Genomic DNA, 16,374 nt, shown 5'->3' with positions numbered 1-16,374 from the left:
CTTCTACCTTCTTTTGGTTCCTTGGTTTTGAATTCACAACTAATCACAAGTACTTTCAAGAGCATGCCAATTAAGTGCACTTATATATAGCAGCATATATACGTATATATAATATTTGACGTGAAAAACATTAATTTCTACATAAACTATATGACGTGAATGTTACACGTGCATGGTGTTTCCAAAATAGCCTACGTACAATTAGAATAAAGAAAGATCGAGTAGTGTTTAAAAAATCACCCTGCGTGAGTGAGAGACAAGCCAACCATATAGGAAGCGGTCCTCCGCCCGATGATATATGGTCACGAAAGGGAGGCAATCGGTGGTGAGATTTTCTGAGAGAGATGCCTTTTTCTAGGTAGATGAGATGGCTGTCAAACAAGTGTTCTACTAACTCCACTCTGCACTCTCCTACCAGTGAAGAAAATAACTCAATCGATGAAATTGTAAAAATGTATTAGCTTCGCATAAGATTATCAATTGGTTGACATGGGGATCTTGAGGATTTTAATATATTAACATTATGACTTGGGCAATTTTCTATTTCTAGTGGGTTTTAGCTAATTGGGGATGTAACACCCAAGCCCAAGTAAGGCCCAAGCCCACGATGAAACCCAGTCCCAAGCCCTTAGAAACTCAAACCCCAGATTTTTCTTTTTGTTTTGTTTTATTTTTCCCTCCTTCCCACAGGCCACCATCTGCACGACACATACCCAACACCCCCAAACCCACACCCCCCCCCCCCAACACACTTCACCCCACTCCGTACCCTCTGTTACCCCCTTCACAGTCACTCTCTGTCTCTCCCAATCACACCCTCAGATGCCCTCGTTTCTCTCATCGCTCAATATCTCTCTCAACAAACCTTCTCTCCATCTCTCTCATGCTCTCGACTCTCTCTCTCTCTCTCTCTCTCTTCCTCTCGATCTCGTCTATGTCAAGCCGCCTAGCACCACACGGCAGCGCCGCCACTTCAATCTTTCAGATTCTTCACCAAAGCCCATGCCTAGCCCCGTCCAACTTTTCACGGCAACGCCATCGAGAACCACCACTAGCAGCCACTGATTTTCATATCAACACCTCCCTTTGTCACACTGACGTCCAATAGAGAACCATCACCATGCACAAGAGAAGCCAACCCAGCTAGCCACAGGCTAACGGCACTGAAGCCATTTTTCTCTCAAAATTTTCACCATTCTTTACCTCCAGCCACACCATCGTGAATATCGACACAGTCACCTGAGCTCCATTGTGTCCTACCTTTCTTCCGCATGGTGTCCTCTGTTTTTCATTGGGTAAGATATGTCTCACAGCCCTCTGGTTCTAGAATAAATATTTGCTACTTTAAATTGCTGTTAGAGCACTCACATCCCGTTCTGTATCTCTCCCCCATCCTTATAATTTGGGAAAAAATTACCGGTTTGGCTCAAAAACCCTCTCCATCCCGTTCCCCAAAATGGGGATGAAAATTAGGGGTGCTACAGGAGGTCCCCATATTTGAGGACCCACTGTACATCCGCATCGCTCTCTCGCCCCAACGGTTGCCCCTTCTAGCCCGCGTCTTCTTCTCCCCCCCTCCCCCCCTCCCTCGCAACGCAGCACGGCCGGATTCTGCCCTCCTCGACTGTAAGTGCTATTTATTCTCTGATTTGGCTTTGTTTTTCTTCTGGGTTTCCCTGTTTTGTCCGAATCGCTTTTTGTTTTTCTTCTGGGTTTCCCTCGTAACGTCTGTGGAATCAACGTTGCTCTTTTGGGTTGGTTTGGTGCTGTGATCAACTAACCAAAATCCAGACACACGACAACTTCCCTTAACATTCGGAACAACAGCTCACACCAAATCACAAAATCGACAAAGCGTCGCATCACTCGCCGTTGTCATTTTCTCTTCCCGGAAGGGCCGCTCATCCTCTGAGAGGCTCATCTTCTCGCTTAGATTTAGATTACAGGGAGAGAAAATTGAGCGACTCTATTTTTTCGTGGGTGATTATTACTTGTGTCAAAAGAAGGGGTGGGTTGGAAGTTTGGTGCTTGAGGGCGTGTGGTGTGGATCCGGTGCTCATGGATAAAGTCCTTCACAAGCTCCGGAAACTGGACGCGTACCCTAAAGTTAATGAGGATTTCTATAGCCGTACCTTTTCCGGTGGCCTTATCACCCTCGTCTCCTTCATTCTCATGTTCTTTCTCTTCTTCTTCGAGCTCAGTATGCGCCTCTCTCTGTTCCTTTTTTCTTCGTTTTTGTACTCTGTATTTTTATATTTCGCTTCCTGTAAGCTTTGTCTGGTTGCTGATAAAATTTGAAAGTTGAAATTTTTAATTTCTCCACATTGCTACAATTCGTAGTTTTCAAGTCTTGGGGTTAGAAAGTAGAATTTTAGAAGAAACTCAGTTTTGCTTGGGGGCCGACCATGTATATCAATCTTTCAATTTCTTCCTCTAATTCTGTTCTTGAAACTCGATTCTCACATTTGAAGTTCAACAAATGACTCTCAGACGACCAGTTTCAGAAGTTTCATGGTTTTGGGAGGGGGATTTTTTAGGAGAGAAGTCTTGGGTCTGGGCTTCAATAGAACTAGCAGAAACAACAGAAACCATGGCGTTTGAATGGCGTGTAATCTGTGCAATGATCTGTTTGTTTAACTTGTGTTTCGAAGTGGTGTGTGCGTGAGAGTAGGGGAGAGAGACGCAGTAATGCCCGAGATTTGGATTGATTGTAATGTAATTTTTTTATTGTACTTTTGATGATAGTTTCCTGTTATACTTTTGTGCAAGTAAATTGGATGCCATAATTTCAGAAACAATTATAAGTTATGCCAAATTTAATCCACTATTACATGAAAGAAATACGAGGCCACTGTTACCGAGAAAAAAATACGTGAAATTTTATATTCAATACGTGACTTGGTTCAAAACCATTAAAAAAACGGATAAAGAATACTAAATAATAAAACATGGCCATCACGTTAGAAAATGCACTAATTAAATAAAAAAAATTATTATTTTTATAATACGAATTTCGGTTTAAAAAATGTTGTATTTGATAGTCAAAACCGTAAAAAAATTTTATAGAAATTGATATTTGAAAAAAAAGATAATAAGACGAAAGAGTTAGTAGTTAAAATTGTAAATGGAAGAGAGAGAAAAAAGTAATAAAAAAAGAATAGAGAAATATTATTTAATAGAATAGAGATAGGGATGGGGAATGAGATGTGGGAGGTTTTTAGAAGATGAATAAAATTTAGGGATAAATTTGAGGAAAGGTGATTTTGAGTTAAATTATAGGGATGAGGATGAGGATCTGGATGAGGATACTTTTAGGTGTTCAACTTTTCAGAAAAAGTACGTACATATGTTGGTATAATTACAAAGATTGCCATTAAAAGGCCCTTGCGCTGTTGCCATCTTGTAAAGGTTTTGAAACCTTTTTTTAAGTGTTATGACCGAAGGTCCATAATGAACCTGACCTTTTCAGATGGGCTGAACTCACATGGCTTGTTGGGAATAATTGCATGATGTGTATTTGTTATATAGGTTAGGTGCAAGTTATTTTTTAAAGTGTGGGCTGATGGTTATTGGACATGTTCGGATCGAGTTCATTTTGACTTGAAAAGTGTGGGTTATGGCTTGACTTGGGTGTGGCGGTGTGGCGGTTAATTAAGTTAATTTATGAAATTTGTGTTGTACCATGGTTACAAAACTGAGGCATTATTATGGAATAAGCGTGCTGAATTATAGTTATGAATTGTTTTTCTGTTAGTTAGACTGGTTTTGTGCTTGAGTAGATTATTAACACGTTAGTAAATTGATTTAGGTTGTGACATTCCTAGTGCTAGGTTCAAGGTCTAGGTAATTCTCTGTAAGATTCAAGTAAATAGGGTTCTTATGCTAGACTTTATATAAAAAGAATATACTGAAGTTAATTTTATGAAAAACATGCATGCTTTTGTTATAGAACATTAAAAACAACCTCAGTCATTGTTTTTTTCTTTTTTTGCATTACTCATTGTGTTTGAATAAATAAAGATAAAGATATTTTTGTCATGACTAGTGTAGACGTGGGCAAATTTTTGAAATTCTATTTTCTCAACTATATAAAAAGAGCGAATATAAAATTTGAGATTTTTGTATTGGATTATGTGATATGTATCTGTTCAACACTCAGATTCTGATATGAATGGTTATATCTTAAAAACCTCTGACATAACATTCTGATTCTATCTCTGATTTTATTTTTGTTTCTGATCTGATATCTTTGATTCTAATTCTCTTATGGTGTTGGTGCCAACAATTTTGTTTCTGAATGCACTCACTTCGAAAATAAAGTGATTTTTCAATGTGGTCTTTTATGTATAAACACTTAGGGCTTTGAGAATGATAAAAGAAAGATTCACTTTTATTTCTGTTTGGTTTGGCCATCGAAGATAGTACAACCACACCATGGGGCTAAACATGGCTTCTATTCTGATATAATGCTTCTGTTATTTTATGATGATGTTCAATTATGTTATGCTAAATGATTTTTGTATATGAATACTTCTAAAACAGTCGTTCTGATATTTTGATGGCATGTTTTGTTCTATATTCTGAAACTAAAAATGTTTTTATTCTGCATTCTGTACTCAGTAAATGGTTTATATATACATACTAGTATATGTTCACTGCTTACTAAGTTGTTAATAACTCATCTATTATCTCCTCAATATTTTTAGATAATTTTGATGGTTCAGTTGAGAGTCAAAGAGTAGAAAGCCCAAGCAAGAGTTGTTAAACATAAGAGAATAAGTGTTGAAGGGGTACAAGTGATCATTGGAGAGTCATATTTAGTGGAATTAGTTTTCATTTTTTGTATTTAGGGTATTTTGAGATGTGAATATTTTTATGGAGTCTTTATGGAAATTTTAAATTAGTTATGCTGAGGTCTTTCTTTGATGTCTTTATAGAGGAACATATATATATATATATCCAGATTGGATAAATAAATTTATGGACTATAGCACCTTTTGGATAAATATATTTGTGTTATGGAAGATGATTTTTAGGTGACGGGCTCTGGGTATGGAGCGTTATAGGGGACCTTTAGGCTATCCAATTGCGTATGTCTAACGGTTTTTTTTTTAACTGTCTATTGGGCAATTAATTAGGGTGGTAATATATGATATTACCCATGAAACTAACATGAACACGATACGAAATTAGTGTGTTTGGATTTGATATTAACGGATTTAGATCAAAACAGGTTGATCTATTAAGACGCAATTTATAAATGGGTTAATAACAAGTTAACTTGCTTAACCCGAAATTAACCTGATAATAGCCAAATTGTACATAATTTTACTAGTTTAAATAAAGCATTATAATAATTATGTAGTGTTAATTCTTATATTTTTATTAGTTTCAAAATATTTATTTTTCTTACAGGAGTAGTAAAAAAAATAAGCTTTGAACGTGAACGTTAAATAAGAGATAAGAAAAGAACAAACAAAATGGCTGCACATTGGACACAAGGAAATGGAATAAAGATAATTGGATAAAAAAAAATATTAATAAAAAATAATAAAAATAAAATAAAAAAATAAAAATAAAATAAAGAAAGAAAGAATGAATGAATGAATGAATGGAAGATGCAAAGGAACAAAAACGTGGCCCAAGCTCTTGTAAAGTGAAATGTTAAAGAGTCAAGATATGCAACTAGGGGTGATATCCACATATGCAAGGGCGAGACATTACATTCGCTACGCCCTGCCTCACTCCCACTTCAAGGGTATTGATGTCTCATTGGATCTAAAAATTATTTTTGGATACTCAAATTATTATATAATTTAACTTGTAAATTAAAATTTGTATATATAACAAAAATTTTTATGTTATTAGTTTTTAAATTTATTACACTTATTTACAAGATTGTATTGCATTGGCCTCCTTGCAATACATAAAGGAGGTCAATGCAATACAATCTTATGAATAAGTCTACCAAATTGTAATATATATAAATATATATATATAAGCACAATGTATATATATATGCATAAATATATAAGCAGGGGATTAAGACGGGCTGGGCCCCCACTAAAACATATACAAAATCGGACAGAATAAGACTGATCACATCTCTATTGCCTAGGATTTACCCCATCAGCCAAGCCCAACCCATACACACACACATATATTTAAAAAAATAATAGTATCTAATAAAACGACAATTTCTTAAAAAAATTGAAACACCTCCCCCCACAACTTTCTCTCTCTTTTCCCCCTCTCTCATTCCTGTCTTAGTTTCTCCTCCTCTCATGGCCTCGATGTCTTAGATCCCTGTCGTCAACCCGAACCTCTTAACCCCATGTATGTCTCTCTCTCTCTCTCTCTCTCTCTCTCTCTCTACCAGAATTTACTTTTGGATAATTTTAGATTTTTTTTTTTGCTTTTTGGTTGGTTTTGGGAGGTGGTTTGGGTTGTAGCAGAGACTGAGCCATTGGTGTCAAGGCTTGGAAAAGGGATGGATGGCAGTGGGGTCAAAACCACCCCCTAGCGTACAAACGGGGTCACCGCCCACCGGGGCGAGGTAGGGCCCTGGTGCCAAACTCTCCCCTTGACACATGCGAGGGGGAAAGGGGGGGACCAAGTTGGGTTTGATGTTTAGGTGTGGTCATTTTTGTTTTTTTCCAACTGGTGCGTCTCTCTCGGGTTTGATGTTTAGGTGTGGTATTCTATTTTCTTTTTCATTAAGCTAGACATGCTAGGGGGATAGGTGAAAAACATAAGCTAGGGGTTTGATGTTTATGTGTGGTATTCTATTTTCTTTTTCGTTAAGGTAGACATGCTAGGGGGATAGGTGAAAAACATAAGGCTAAAAAGAAATCCATCACCCATGCCTCGATAAAAGGGAATTTCCCTACAAATACCATCGGTTTCATCATATTCACCATCTTCTCTCTAAAAGGGAAATAGGATCTTCTTCAACCTCTATTGTTTTGAGAGATACGTAAGGTCATGAGGGACTGTACAAATCACCAAGTATAGTGGATTTGCTCCCAACACAACCCTTAGATGTAGGGGTTATACCAAATTACGTAAATTTGTGTATTTTTTCTATATCATTTATATTTCCTTCCCTTTACTTATTATTTACTTTCATGGATGAAGACAAGAGCATTGTATCGATACTTCAGCCGCTCTCATGGGCCGTTCAATCATATCATTGGGCTCTAACCATAGAAAAAAATGCATCAATAGTTTGATGCCATCTATGGGAATGATTTATCAATCTATGCCCAAAAAAAAAAAAGGTGGAAGGCAAGGACCTTCAGAAAAGCATATAAGTTTTCCTATGACTCTCCTTTATACTTGAGATGGATTTTAATTTTTTTAGGACTACCTAAAAAGAGAGAAAGTTCACAAGGTGCAGGGTGTGCACTATGCACATCAAGGGTGCTCACTGCCGTGTACCCAAGAGGTTCAAGGGATGCTGCCCGCCAGCCCCCCATGTGGCGCTACCTAAGTTTGCCCCCCTTAATGGATGGAAAGATAGAGATGTTGGGTCCTTCCATTGGTTCTTTGCCTCCAAGGCGCACTGCACATCTCCGTACACCCTGGAAACTCACAAGCACGGGCTTGCTTCATGCCACCCCCTAATGTGGCGCAATTTGAGTCTAGCCACCACGCTGGAAGGCCACATAGAGACGGTGAGAGTTTTCCCTCTAGTTCCTTGCAGCCAAATGTTCTAGAAGTTGGCAAAAGGAATCCTACTAGACATCAGTACGCTTGTGAAGCAACTAGCAACCACCTCTAAACCCATTGGCATGGTGCTCCTTGCCCCCACAATGCGTTTGACGCTGCCGTACATGTAGGCTAAACATTGGTGGGTAGCCACCCCATGCGGGATAAACTTTGGCAGGCAAGCCAAACCACTAGCCTCAATAGAACATTGCGAGCAAGCGCTGGGCTTGCCCATCGCAGCTTGCTGCTTTCTGTGGAGGGCAATTACCAAAGGCATGTTGGCTAGCTTGCCACAGGAGGCTAGTGACACATTGCCCAGCTTGCAGCTTCTTGTGGCAAGTAGCGGCAAGTTCAAAGGCATGTTGCCCAACTTGTTGCTTTCCATAGCTGGCAATGGCCAAAGGCATATTGCCCAGGTCGCCCCTCCCAGTGACAAATAACAGCTAGAGGCACGTTGCCCAACTCGCCACCCTTAGTAGCAGGCAACAACTAAGCGCAGGTTTCCTAACTCGTCATTCCCAGTGGGCGTGCCACGTTGCCTAGCTCGCTATTTCCCAAGGCGGCAACAGCCAAAAGCACAAGTTTGCCACTCCCAAGGCAACAACCCAAAGTACATTTCCCAGGTCCCCATCCCGTGGTAGGCAATGATTTCGCCAACAAAGAGGAACTCCCTGGGGTGGGTGAGGAGGTCACTGCTCAAGGGAGATGGTTGGCAAGCACTGGACTTGACCATGGTAGCTTCCCACACACAATGGTGGGCAAGGAGCCTAAGACGTAGGAGAATCATGAGGCAAACTTCATGCTTGCCCATTGTAACTTACCATAGTTGGAACTAGGAGCACTAGCTTGGGCTTGCTACTCGGAAGAACTATAGAGCAAACTTCATGTTTGCCCATTGTATCTTACCATGGCTAGAACCAGGAGCATTAGCTTGGGGCTCACTCATAGTGCCAACCATGGGGAACACAAAGCTCGCCACTGTGGAGAACTGCAAAACACCACTCAAGTCCAGTTGAGCATGACCATGTACGTAACGTGGCAAACACATGTACATAAAAGGTGCCTTAGCACCGCAATTTACAAGCATTTTGCATGGTTTTGCTCACCCAACACCCATGAGCTTTTCCTCGTGTATGATCATCTGAGAAGGCCACCACTATAGAAACACCAGAGGGTGGGAGATGTGCTTGAGCCCTGACCTCTGCTTGGTAAAGGCTACCCCGTTCACATAACACTCAGCTTAGATATGTGCTCAACCACTGCTTGGCAAAGGCTAGCCCTAATCACATGTACATTGCTAACACTTGGCTTGGAGAGAGAGAGAGAGAGAGAGAGAGAGATGTGTTATGCCCCACCAACCTCCAAGACTTCTACTTTGTCGAGGAAATGGACAACAACCCAAACCTTTCAAATAAGTCTCGGGGAGTGGGCCTGGAAAGCAAGAGCAGCATACCAAAAAAAAAACCCATCTAACACCATACCCATATCCTTTCCAACTTGGTCAAGGATCTCAGCTTGTAGAAAGCATGTTAATTGTCCAATATTACATGATCTATTACAAGAATACAAATCGACGACTTTATCCATGGAGCTATACTATGCCTTTTATTTTATTTACCTTAATCCTTTACTCGCCCTTTATGTTCCAAATCCATTTTCTAACAATAAACATCAACACTAGCCAAGGGCAACAGATGACAAACAAGCTTGGAGAATGAGATGAAATTTTTGTGAATAGTAATAAAATAATTTGTAAATCATAGTGAGATAGGTTGAGTTAATATTTTAAAGAATTTTGAAAAAATTAAAAGAAAAAATTAAATAAAAAATATTTTAAAATTAAAATATTGTTTAAATTTAATTTTTCAATAATATTTTTTATTTAGAGATTTGAAAAGTTGATTTTTTTTTTTTGGTTAAAAAATTTGGAAAAATTATAATGATTAGTTTGAAAAAGTTGTAATAATTAATTTGAAAGTATTTATGTTTGAGTAATATTTGAAAAGGAGATGAAATGAGAATTTTTCGATAAAACTAATGAGGATAAGAAGCTGAAACACAACAATGTGACAAACAACCTGATGACCGAACCTAACAAATATAGATATTCATCTCACCTGTACACTTTATCCCAGTTTCTGATCAAGTGCACCAACACTAGAATAAACATGTAAATGAGTATAAATATAACAGCTACTCCAATTGAAAGTACAGATACTTAGATAGGCTTTCCACTTCTTTGTATTTACCATCTTACAAAGGCAATATGTATTTTATTGTAATGCTCAGAAAGATGACACTTCCTTGCGAACAAAAAAGAGGCCAGAAGGACTGCCATTGGGCAGCAGGGCTAACCTCACAGGACTTGAAGCACCCTCTTCAACAGGTAATATGCCAGTGTTTCGATTCATATCTGTCTTGACAAAGCCAGGGCAAACACAATTGATGCAGAAACTTGGATACTTTTTGGCCAGGATTCTTGTGTAGGCATTCATGGCTGCTTTTGAGACTACATAGGCAGATAGAAAAGTTGGCCACCCTTTGGATGCCAGAGAACCTTCCTTAAAATCTTTTAGAAACTCATTCAAAACCTCATCCACTTTTTCTTCAGTAAGGTTTTCAGCATCACCTAAAATTCCTTCAGCCCATTTATTTTGAATCCTCTGAAACAGACGAGCAAAAAAGTTTTTTAAAAAATAAATTGATATAAGATAGATAAAATAACGTGAAAAAGCCGAATAATCCAAAACACTAGTCACTTTTCAGCATTTTTCTAAAGTGAATTTATCAAGTTAATAAATAATTTTTGACTGGTCGACTCAGCATGATCAGATAATGAGATGAATTAACCAAAATTTGGTCTGTATTTCACCCATTTTACAATGATATAAAATTCAAGTTGAGTCATCTGCTAGAGGTCCAACTTGCCTGAATTTTAAGCCTTTCCAAAGAAATTTAAAACTCTGTCAAGTTTCTTTAGAAGGTGCTAACAATGTGTTTCTATAGGTAGAATGTGTTACTTTCATACCTCTAACTTCCCCATGGACGATGAAACGTTAACAATCCTTGGTGAACTGGACAATTAAGGACAGGAATGAGTGTCTCAGCCATTCTTCTAGCACCATAGTAGTTTGTTTGCAAGCATTCTTCTGCCAACTCATAATTCTGAATCAGTTTACTCCGATCAATTCCGGCTCCTGCCTGCAGCAGCACCAAGAAGTCAATGTCCTGGGTTACCATCACCTAGTACGGTAGACTGCAGCAATCTATGGAGAAAAGAGAAAATACTCTCCAAGGGGCATAAAACAGAGCCTAAAAGATGCCCAAGTTTTCTCAAGGAAAAGTAGGTGTTTAACAAAAGATATAAAAGGTAAATAGCATTTCCATGTTAGCGCTTTGCAGAATCTGATTGTCCTTAATTCTTCTTAGAAACTCTGATGTAAACAACAAGATGGAGTCCAACCATGATAGGTGAGGGCTGTTTATAAAATTACAGGTTACTGTTACTTTTTTAAAAATAAAAAATTAAATAAAAACAAATGATGGAATGCAACCATGACATTCAAACAAGATTTGTTAAAAAAAAAAAAATGTAAAAAGACAATTGTAGTCTGTAGAAGTTAACTATTTACCAAAGTACTTACCCCACCATCAGCATCTAGTTTCACTCCACCAATCCCTGCGTTGTTCACCTGCACATAGTTTTGACATTTCATCATTCGTTTTGTCTACATGAGCTACTTTATTTTAGGCAGGAAAAGATATCGAATCCCTCCTGTTATTTAAAGGATTTCTAACCCATAAGGATTACCTTAATTTTATTAGGAATCTGAAGTGCTAATTAGCTGTTACAATAATTTTGATTAGCCACGTGTTAGTTCTACCATTAATGTATCAAGATCATATGAATGTCATACAAGTTGGTAGTTTCGGCTGTCACTTATCGAGCTTTATCATTTGATTGTAAAAAGAGATCATTCAACTGCAAAATGCAAAAATTTCACCCCAAGAAAAAGGTTCACACTGGAAGAAAAACGCAAAAATAATAGTAACCCAATCATAACTAAGAAAAAGAAGTAAGCTCAAAAATAAATAAATAAACTAAGAAAAAGAAGTCAACGGGTTCCTACAAGAAATCAAAATTCAACTAACTGTCCAACCATCTCATGTAGGATACTTTTATCAGTTTTCGTGATGTGATTGAGAAAGTAGGAAAAGAAATCAGCTTTGAATCATATATACCAAGATATCAAGTTTCCCGAACTGGGTTTTGATGAAATCTGCGAAAGAAGTAATGCTAGCAGGGTCAGACACATCAAGCTGATGGAAAACCACTTGATCTGAGAGACCTGAATGTTGCAATTTCTGCAGAGCTTCAAGACCCCTCTTCTCATCTCTTGCTGTTAACACCACTACGATCCCGTTTGAAGCCAACTGTCTAACTATTTCAAACCCAATCCCCTTATTCGCCCCTGTAACAACTGCATATCTGAAAAAGCAAAACACCCAAAAGAAAATGGGAGAGATGGATGTTATACATGTGATGTGGTTGGGGCCTGTGACTGAAAGTGTAAAGATGCCATCGAAGGGCTGAAGAAGTTACCTCTTCGTTGATTCGGCCATTGATGATTACAGTTGGGACTTTGATTGCGAAAATGGATAGCGTGCACTCAGCTCTGAGGTTGGATTTTTAAGCTTACTCGTCCTAGGATTGGTTGCTTCTGGAGTTCTGAAGAAAAATAGAATCCCGGTGTGTTGTGGCAAGTTGGCAACGTGGTTGTCTAGCGAGCACAGAGAGATTGGGAAGTGAGTGATTCTCGTTTTACATATAAAATAGGAAAATGGTTTCCATTTATTATTTCCTAAAAAATTAAGAGCGACGCATTACATATCACATTTTTTTTATTTTTTATTTTTTATTTTTTCTTAAATTTTTTCTAGATTTATTATTCTTAAATTAATTTAATTATTTTACTCATGATCCATATATTAAATATTTGATCAAAATAAAAAATAATATGATGTGTAGACTTATGTTTAAAATTTTTCAAAAATTAAAGAATCAAAGTTATTTCTAAAATAGTTTTAACTGAACTTGACTTCCCTCCTGAATTATTTTGTGCGTGAACTAATGCGAGGTCATTGCTCGATTCATAAAGACATCAAATTTCACATAATTTTCCAACGCTCCTTTTTATTTAGCCTCTTGTTTAATAGAGAAATGATAGTACGTAGCCTCAAATGTATCACTCCGAGTGACTGTTTATCAATTTTATTTTATTTTTTATTTAATAGTTAAAAAACAGACTATTAATATATTGATATTTTTTTATATTTTTTAAAAATATTATAAAATAATATAAAAATAAAACATTGATTTTAGCCTAGCGGCAACTTGTAGCGGTGGCTTAGTAATACCGCTCTATTTAGTAAGTTATTTGTTTCAACTTTTGATCACATTTAATAAATAATTTAACCTTTTAAAGTATAAAATAAAATTAATATTTTATTTAAATTTTATCTAATCTCTCCTTAAAAATCATTTCAATTCATTATCCAAACTTTTCCTATGAAACAGAAGTGGAATTTTCGTGTGAAGCTTGATTATGTTTGTACAGTCCAATTAATAAGGTTTATTTATGTATTGTACGGTATTTTTTTACCATAAGTGAGGACTTTCAATAAAATTAAAAATGGTCACTCATGAATCATGGATATGCTTTCGTCAAAAAAAAAAAAAAAGTTATTGTACGGTCATCTTATTGTATTTTTTATTATAATATAAAATAAAATCTTTCGTGTGAACCATATAAACGTAGGTGGTATTACATAAATCTTGTGTAGTGTGCGGTTGATTTCATTTTTATTTTGTTTTCTCACTTATCATTACTAAGGTACCGCTGCTCCGGATCCCAATGGTTGCTGCCACTTTGAGCGGCGGCCAGAAAACTCATTGGCTCCATTTTAGATGCCTGTGTTGCCGGACTTGGAAATGAAAGTTCATACTGATTCGATATACATGCACGTAAAAGGATCGCTTATTTATTCTCTCGTTTTTCTGATAAGACTGTAGAAATATAAATAGGCATAGATTCCTTAGTCGAAAGCAGACACTTCATTCCGAACAAAGAAGAGGCCAGAAGGACCGTCGTTTGGTAGCAGTGCCAACCTGACAAGACTTGCAGCACCTTCTTCAGCCGTCAGCAAGCCATTGTTCTGGTTCATTTCTGTCTTGACATAGCTGGGACAAACGCAATTGACTCGAAAAGAGGGATATTTCTTGGCCACAATCCTGGTATAGGCACTCACAGCTGCTTTCGAAACCACATAAGCAGTCGGCCAGCCTTTGGATTCCAAGCGTCCCTCTTTGAAATCTTTCAGATATTCTATCAATACCTCTTCCACTCTTTCATCTGTAAGTCTTTCGGCATCCCCTAACACTCCTCTGGCCCACTTGTTTGGTACATTCTGAATCACAAGATGGAAATTTGCATTTGAATTAATGGGGAATTGGATCACGTATGTATATATGAAAGATTTGAGTGTTTCTAAAATGCCAAAGGTTTGGAAAGACAATCTAAATTATTAAGAAAGACTCCAATTGCAATATTGACTAATTATTTTGAAGTATAGTATATGCATATATAGGACTTTCCTTATATCTCTATCATTTTGAAAAGATATGACCCCTTCCAAAATAGATGAAACTCAACTTGGACAATTTTTAATGGAAATTTATATATACTAGGCTGCAATCTCACTTCCATCTCACTATGTAAGATGTGATATATTTATCATTATTAGATAAATTTACATCATAAATGCTACTCATCATTCATACGCCACCCACCAACATGTGATTTGTCATTTTTACATGTAATTTATTACATGTTAGGTTGTGGTATACGAGATAATAAGTAGAATTTTACTTCTTACACAGTGGAATGAAAGCCTCCCATAAAACAAGAGATAATAAGTAGAATTTTACTTCTTACACAGTGGAATGAAAGCCTCCCATAAAACATTACTTACTTTCAATTGGTATTAAAATAAGAAAAACATAGTTTTGACACTCCCAACACAACATTGAAGTAGATCCCACAATGATTAAAAAAAAATGGTACACATGGATGTTTACACAGACCAACTTTAGTTATAATATCTACTTTCGATTCAAACCCATTTAAAAACTTGTAGAGAACTTCAATATAAGCAAGGATGCTGCCCAAATATATCTGTAGTTGTTTCATACCTTCAAGGTTCCATTGGAAGAGGAATATTAACAATCCTTGGTGAATTGGATAACTGAAGGAGGGGAACAAATGCTTCAATCATTCTTTTGGCGCCATAGTAGTTTGTTTTAATGCACTCTTCAGCCAACTCATAAGTCTGAACAAACATTTTGCTCATATCGACTATGGCACCTTCCTGCATCAACAAGAAAAAAAAAAAAAAAAAAAAAAACCTCTGACCATCCTCTAGCGCATGTCTGCCCAAATGCGCATCACTTTCCTTGAGTCCACTCACTATCTTTCTGGCGAAGAAAAATATAAATAAATCATGCTAAAAAAAGCACACACCTTACCATGACCTGAAGCTGCTAAAGCGTCCCCATCAACTATAGCTCCAGGAACCCCGGCGTTGTTGACCTGCACAGTTTTTACAAGATTTCTCAGCACTCATTTTGTTCTGAAAATTCAGTAAAACGAACAACAGAAACATGGAATCTGCCAAAACAGAGACCAAAATATCAGCTTCGGATGATATATACCAAGATATCAAGTTTCCCGAACTGGGTTTTGATGAAATCAGCAAAAGAAGTAATACTAGCAGGGTCAGACACATCAAGCTGATGGAAAACCACTTGATCTGTGAGACCTGAGTGTTGCACCTTCTGGAGAGCTTCAAGACCCCTCTTCTCATCTCTTGCTGCTAACACCACAGAAATCCCGTTTGAAGCCAACTGTCTAACTGTTTCGAATCCAATACCCTTGTTTGCCCCTGTAACAACTGCATACCTGAAAAAGCAAAACAACCCAAAAAAAAAAAAAAAAAAAATACACGAAGGTATCAGAGAGACTGGTGTGCTATATATACGTGTGGTTTGAGGTTTCGATGGAAAGTGTAAAAGACAACATGAAAGGACTGAAAATGGAAGATTGAGGAAATACCTCTTTGTTGCCTCAGCCATTGATGGTTAACACTTCGAAACTTGGATTGAGAAAAATGAGTAAGGTGAGGTCGGGAAGTTGGTCTGCCATTTGAGTGGTAGATGCTGGCCTTTATAGTAGAAAAATGCATCTGAGGGGTGTTCTGGGAAACTTTGCAAATCAAAACAGATTTTGTAACCTGATATGTTTGTGATTTTGAAAGGGTGGGCAGGAGATTTGTATATTTTAAAATTATAACTATTATTTTTTATTTTTATTAAATGGTTAATTTATAATTTGAAATAAAATATTGACCGTATGTATTAACATAATTAAAAATAAATAAATAAAGTACCATTAATTTTTGTACAACTTTTTCTTCCTCTAGTTAAGTGAGTAAACTTTCATACAAAATTTAAAATCTTATTGGCAAACTATGTATAAGTTAAAATTGTTTTGAAGTTAAACAAATTTTATTTTATTTTTATTTGCATGAACAAAAAACTCGTGATTT

At 37.0% G+C, this 16,374-nt stretch overlaps 2 pseudogenes; both read right to left on the bottom strand.

Annotated features, from left to right (window-relative positions):
• Positions 1–9,789: 9,789 nt before the first annotated feature.
• LOC122309601 lies at positions 9,790–12,522 on the bottom strand (annotated as a pseudogene).
• Positions 12,523–13,687: 1,165 nt separating this feature from the next.
• On the bottom strand, positions 13,688–16,035 carry LOC122309590 (annotated as a pseudogene).
• Between the last annotated feature and the right edge of the window lie 339 nt (positions 16,036–16,374).

The sequence above is a fragment of the Carya illinoinensis genome, chromosome 1, assembly GCF_018687715.1.
Source record: "Carya illinoinensis cultivar Pawnee chromosome 1, C.illinoinensisPawnee_v1, whole genome shotgun sequence".
Taxonomy (NCBI): domain Eukaryota; kingdom Viridiplantae; phylum Streptophyta; class Magnoliopsida; order Fagales; family Juglandaceae; genus Carya; species Carya illinoinensis.
Note: the sequence above shows the minus strand (reverse complement) of the source record. Positions and strands in the feature narration are given on the sequence as shown.